The sequence below is a fragment of the Staurois parvus genome, unplaced genomic scaffold (assembly GCF_062004578.1).
Source record: "Staurois parvus isolate SC_StPar_1 unplaced genomic scaffold, SC_StPar_1.0 ptg000230l, whole genome shotgun sequence".
NCBI lineage: Eukaryota > Metazoa > Chordata > Amphibia > Anura > Ranidae > Staurois > Staurois parvus.
The window spans coordinates 5716874-5723566 of record NW_028318026.1 but is presented as its reverse complement, the minus strand read 5'-3'; the positions used below and the strand labels follow the sequence as shown (position 1 = coordinate 5723566).

Here is a 6693-nt window from a genome sequence, read left to right as displayed (position 1 = left end):
GTTAAACTCAAGAGGCCGGAGTGAGTGTAGCCAGAGCTCACTTCCAGCATAGATACGTGCAGCCTGTGTAATGATGGCATTCCTAGGCGTAATCATCACTCTATAGACACATTCATGTACAGAGCCCGGCATCAGTTCACCCCTACACACAGACAGCACTAGCATAGAGTGACGTCACGACCCAGAGCCCTGCACAGCATTCAGGCGCCTCAGCCGGGATGTGGGGCGGTGACGTCACGCGGGCCGGCTAGTGAATGAGGCGCGAGAGGCGGGGCCTCGGGGCGGAGCCGTGTGATGGCCGCAGAGGTGCAGGGCGCAGGCAGAGTGTGAATCGGACGGCGACTGGGGAGAGGAACCGGGCGGTCCGGGCAGGGGAGGCCGAGGACGGGACGTCCACCTTGGTAGGTATGGTGTGTACAGACGGTGTGTGGGGTCCCCGGGTGAGTGCAGCAGTATGTCCCCCTGTGTATTCCCCCACCCTGCCATAGCTGTCTTGTGTGTGCCTGGCTGTGATGTGTATTGTCTGTACTGAGCACACTGCCCGGATATACAGAGACCACAGCTGGCACCAGTCCTGCCCTCACACCCCGGGGCCCTCCTGCGTTCTCTGCTGCTCCATGTACTTCAGTCTGTGTGCGGTGTACTGACACTAGAGGAGCCCACTACATCTCTGCCCGACTCTCAGCCCGGCTGTCTGTATGGTCTGCTGCTTGCATCTGGCTTGTCCAGCTGGCAGAATGGTGCCTTTATCAGCTGACTGACCCTCAAACTGGGGGCCTCAAGGGCTGACCAACTTAAGGGTCAGCAAGGACCTCAGGGGCCGTTTGTCCCAGGCTGGAGGGCCTCAGGGGCCGCCCGACCCGCAGGCTGGAAGGGCCTCAGGGGCCGCCCGACCCGCAGGCTGGAAGGGCCTCAGGGGCCGCCCGACCCGCAGGCTGGAAGGGCCTCAGGGGCCGCCCGACCCGCAGGCTGGAAGGGCCTCAGGGGCCGCCCGACCCGCAGGCTGGAAGGGCCTCAGGGGCCGCCCGACCCGCAGGCTGGAAGGGCCTCAGGGGCCGCCCGACCCGCAGGCTGGAAGGGCCTCAGGGGCCGCCCGACCCGCAGGCTGGAAGGGCCTCAGGGGCCGCCCGACCCGCAGGCTGGAAGGGCCTCAGGGGCCGCCCGACCCGCAGGCTGGAAGGGCCTCAGGGGCCGCCCGACCCGCAGGCTGGAAGGGCCTCAGGGGCCGCCCGACATGCAGGCTGGAAGGGCCTCAGGGGCCGCCCGACCCGCAGGCTGGAAGGGCCTCAGGGGCCGCCCGACCCGCAGGCTGGAAGGGCCTCAGGGGCCGCCCGACCCGCAGGCTGGAAGGGCCTCAGGGGCCGCCCGACCCGCAGGCTGGAAGGGCCTCAGGGGCCGCCCGACCCGCAGGCTGGAAGGGCCTCAGGGGCCGCCCGACTCATAAGCTTTTGGTCTTTATGGGTTATACCACTTTCAATCTGGTGGCTTTTAGGTGCTGTCCAACTCTCAGGCTGGAGAGCCCAGTGGTGCCACTTGACTTGCAGACTTTATGGCTTGCCACAAGTGCATTAATTGTCTTTATAGGCTGCCCAGCTTACAGGAGAGAGGCCTTCAAAAGATGTCCGACTCTCAGACTAGTTTCCATTATGGGTTGCTTGACTCTCAGACTGGTAGCATTTGGGGCTGTAGAATTCTCAGGCTGATGGCTCCTTGGGGCTGTCTGATTTCTAGGCTGGTGGCTCTTTAGGGACTGGACCAGAGCACTGGTTGTCTTTTTGCGCCAGCCTTTTCCGTTGCCCCCGTATCAGTGTCCAGACGACACTCTCTTTATGGGAAACCCTCTTCCATGGCTGTGTAACTGCTGGCAGCTTCCCTGTGCTGCTGGCTCTGCTCACGGTCTTCTGGTTGTCTTTTGGTTTGCTTTGTGTAATCCACTTTTTTTCTGTTCTGCACCGATGTCCCACCTGAGGCTCAACACACGTTCTGTCCTGTGTATCTTCACGTTGCATCCTGTTATGTTCACATTGGGCCTCATCTGTACAGCAACCTATTTTACTGTGTTTCTATGTGTAACTGGTTTTACTGTTTTAAAGGGCCATTCCTGCAACTGATATTCTGGTGAGATTCAGATCTTTGTGTTCAGCCTTTGGCCCCATATGTCTTGGATACTCTAGTAGTGAGATCTCTCTACCATTCTTCCCAGCTTCTTTCATGTTCCTCTGGGAGTTCTGGATGTTCCTGTCCACCTTTGCTGGTTCCATCATCTCTACAATAAAAGGGATGCTGGGAGCCCCTCACTATCAGAATGTGTGCAGATTTAGGAACTCCATATAGAGATCTCCCCAGTGAGTCTAGAAGTAAATGTCCACTCTTAACTGTCCAGCATCTGCAGTTACTGATATTTAAAGTGGAACTAAACCCTCTTATCCTTCCAAGGAAGCTGCTAATGTCACTTCTTTTTGATCTGCAGTTGCGATGGTGCTACACATGATTAGTTAGGACATCAGCCATTTGATGGTTTGGCAGTTCAGGTAAGAGACAAAGCAACTGTGACAGTTGTCATTCATGGCATGCCTTGAATGTGACTGCTTTAGGAAACCGATAAATTGATGGGTTTAGTTCAACTTCAAGTTTTTGGTGGACTGAACTGTTAAAAGAACAATTTCTTAACATTTCTGAAAGTGAAAACTGAAATTCTGATAACTGAAAGCAGCATTTTCTCTTCAGTGGATGAAAAGGTTGCACTGGATGTCTGTGGCTGCATGACTTCAGTTCACTGCTAGTGTGTATGTCAAGGCACATCTTATTTCTTTGAGTTTTGGGTGGAGTTGGGGATGTTTTTATTGCTTTGTCCGTACTGGATAGATTTACCTTCTCCATATTTCTCAGTGACCATTGTCCCTGAAACAGAAATTCAAAATATTACTGTTTACACCAGAAGGGAAGATGAGGGCTGATTTTCCAGTGGGGAAGACTGTTCTGGTGACAGCTTTCTAAGGGCCCCATACACTTATGCGACCCCCTGGAGAGAATGCAGACAGTGCATGCGAATGTCTGTGGCCAGATTTGTATCCTATAGAAATCACTGGCCTGCTCCACTGGTGTTCACAACTAACTGCTCATCCAAGAGGTTCAAGAAAACTGGATGTGTTATTGATCCAAGCCCATAAACAGTGCCCCTGCTTATGGAACCTCGGGTACGACTAGAGACCATGATCATACTCCAAGTATTATAAAAAATTTATATAGTGCCAAGAGTTTGTGCAGCGCTTTACAAAGTGAAGGTAGACATTTACAGTTACAATACAATTTGGTACAAGAGGAAACCAAGGACCCTGCGCGTTAGAGCTTACACTCTAGGAGATAAGGGGAGGCAGTTACACTGCTTGATGACATCAGATCTCATCAAGCTTTATTGAGCCTGGACTTTAGCAAACTGCAGCCCCTTTCCCATGAATATGCTTCACCCAAAGGTGGTCTTGGTTGCTTTGGGTTCATTAGGCTTAAAAGGATCTGATCTGATCATTAAAGTGCAGCTGCCTCATACTTCATACTTGTTCTTCTGAGCTGTTTCATACGTTTAGGGACTTTGACCATGTAGTTTGTCACATCTAGAATGGTCAATTAGCTGCAACCAATTTGTTTGCAGATAGAAAAAAAATGACTCTGGACACAGAGTGCTGCTGTATCAAGATACAGCATTTAGCTGCCTCTGAACGCAGCTTCCTATCTGTCCTCCTGAATGATGTCTTAGAGGGGATTTTCCCTCACTTTGTAAAGACTTCCTCTTGCTTGTTGTCTCCAGGTGAAAAAATGAGGGGAAATCTTTAAAGCGGAGGTCCAGTCATTTTTGTGTTTATTAAAAGTCAACTGTAGCTGCTGACCTTTAATAAACACATGCTCACCTGCACCATCCCTTCTCTCCCCTCTCCGGCATCTCAACTGTGGGAACCAGGCTGTAACGGCTTGCAGCTTCACAGCCAAGTGCCCACTGCACATGTGCAAGTCACGCCGCGCATCCCGATTTGGTCTGGCAGTTTTCTGGGACCTGAGAAGATTGCGGGGGGGGGGGGGGGGATTTCCGGCTCACTTCGCCACTGCAAACTGAGCCGTAAGCCCCCCCCCCCAACCAAAAAAAAGTGCCAGGGGAAGGAGATAAGCAAGCAGAGCATCCACTTTTGGGTGGAAATCCGCTTTAAGCTGGCCATACACTCTTCAGCTTATTTCCTACAGTCAGCATGTTGAGCAAAACAATGAAACTGATTCTTCATTCACACACCCTCCCCTCTGCACTACTGTAATCTGAATGCAGGGTGACACCCTCCTGCTGTCAGAATACACAGAACAGCACTGCAGCCACTAATTGAGCGGCTTTTATCCAAAAATAGTAGTTGAACTGCAGTGCAGCTGCAACTGCATTGAGCACACATGGATCAAAATTTGTCTGGTCCCTTCTGAACTGACCAAATTTTTATCCATGTATGGCCAGCCTAACTAGTTCTAAAACAAAACAAAGTTTTGGCTGTACATACATTAATGATATTGTCAGACATAGCAGGTGAGCAGATCTCTAAAGTCCTTATTTGACTGTGTTGCTGCAAACCTGTTATGGTGTTTGGTGACCTAATGACTCTGTTTTTTTTTTTTTTTTTTTTTTTTTTTTTTTTTTTTTTGGTGTTTTAGGGGAAACTTGATCCATAGAGAATTGTATTACTCTGCACCTGCCATATGATACCTAAAGGGTAAGTGCACTTCTAAAGCCATTACACTTAGTAACCCCCCAATCCCCTCCTTGGCAGTTCTGTAATAACATGGTTCCCACTCTGCCAAGAATTTCACTGTGTGGTCTGCCTGGTTCTGTAGAACCTCAATCCTCCTGGTTGGGCCCCATGCATGCTCTGTTCTAATAGAACTGCAGTACACCACAGACAAAGGGGTTTGACTGCTTAAGGAGAAGAGGCTGCCTAACATCAGACGAGCTGCACAGTGACAAGCTCAGTGGAGCAGGGACAGGTCCATTTACACTGGTACCAGAACTGTTGTGGGAAAGGACTGAGGCCCACAAAGGGTAAGAACAAAAACTATTAGTGCACTTGGCCTTTAAAATTGAAGTCCAATTGTTACATTTATTAAAGCATTTTTGTTTTGTATGTTATGGTTCTCTTCATTTTTTCTGTTGCTGCAGTTTCTATACATGAAATGTGTCCTGTTCATAACAATTTTCAATATTTTTTTGGATTCATTACTTTGCCTTCCCTCTCCACTTTATTTTGTAGGATCCCTTTAAAAATGGACCTCTTATACACACATTGGGAACATACTTTTAGTTTAAACCAATGATTTCAGCCTGAGACCTCATTCACACTGGCAGTGACATGCATGCATTTATAGAAATGTCTAAACCCATATAAATACATCTAATGATTTTAGTGGTACAATTCAGACTTTTGGGGAATTTAATAAAAAGTGTCTGAGATGGAAGTTGCGTCAGCTCTTTCCAACTGGAGTGTGACCGGTTAACATTTACCCAGTAAAATAAAACTCCTTTCTTTCACTGGGGCTGCATCTGCAATACCTGGGTTAACTATTAGTTTATCTAGAGGGACTGGATAAAGCTGCTCTACTTAGCTGACCCTCCGCTCCCCCAGGATCCTTTGCGCTGCTAGATCGGTCAGTGCAGCCTCTTCAACCCTGCACTCTAATCATATGCCCCTGATGTCCTCAAGATCAGTCAGGGATCATAGCCCTGCTTGGGACATGGGTTGGGCAAGGGGCAGACCACTGTTGGAGCGCAGGAGAGTGTCATTTGCCAGGGGAAGGGGGGATCAGTAAAGTAAAACTGCTTTTACTTGCCTTAGCCTGAACAAGTATTAAATCTTTGCAGTGTGGGCACACCCCACTGCAAGGGAAAACTGTTACTTTTCCTGGAGTTGTGGTTTTAGAAAAAATTAGAATGTGTGCGTCCAAAGACCGATTAGATACTCTGTGTCTGCGCAGAAAATTGTTATCTGAGAAGAATAAAGTTTGTTTATAATTCCCTGATAATTTTTTCTGTGTTTTAAAGCTGAGCTCTGGGAAGACACATTTTGGACATTTGCTATATAAAGATAAATTTCCTCTGGTGATGGGTGTGCTGTGTGTGGATGGTGCTGTGTTAGGTAAAACTAGTTTTATTTATCTCAGACACTATCGTAAGTGCTGAATATCTGGAGATGAGACTTACAGTTCTGGTTCTAGCGCACTGAAGGATGCAACTTGCTCTCTACCCTCCTCCATTCACAAAAATCTTGTATTTTTATGGCACAAAAGGCATTCTGTGAATTGATGAGGTCAACTGAATGTCAGTATCTTCCCTCATCCATTCACAAAACACAAGATACTATGTGAATGGACACAGTGGAGAGCCAGCGACTCATTTACTGTATGAGAGCTTGAACTGTAGTTTTCCCCTCAGTAGTGTCTAGGAAGAATGAAGCTAATATTTTTACCTATTTCAACACCTTGCACACAGATGACACCCATGATTAGAGGCAATTTTATTTTTACCTATCAAATGGCCAAAAAAAATTTTATCCCCAGAGTTCAGCTTTACGTAGGAGGCCCTTAGCTTTATCAGAGTGGTGGTCTGCTCTCTTTTAGACATTTTATTAACTCAGCAGAAACCAAAATGGCAAGTACATGGTACAGTAACGC

General features: G+C 48.6%; 1 protein-coding gene across 2 annotated transcripts in view; it reads left to right on the top strand.

Annotated features, from left to right (window-relative positions):
* Nucleotides 1-249: 249 nt before the first annotated feature.
* The window catches only part of WWP1 (WW domain containing E3 ubiquitin protein ligase 1), a 238101-nt gene continuing 231657 nt past the window's right edge, over nucleotides 250-6693 (top strand). Inside the window, exons 1-2 of one of the 2 annotated variants that reach the window (XM_089679708.1) lie at nucleotides 257-401; nucleotides 4684-4742. The gene's annotated coding sequence lies outside the window, so the exon portion shown is untranslated. Of the gene's footprint in view, nucleotides 402-4683; nucleotides 4743-6693 lie in introns of both variants that reach the window. The other variant, XM_089679707.1, reaches the window with a different exon arrangement.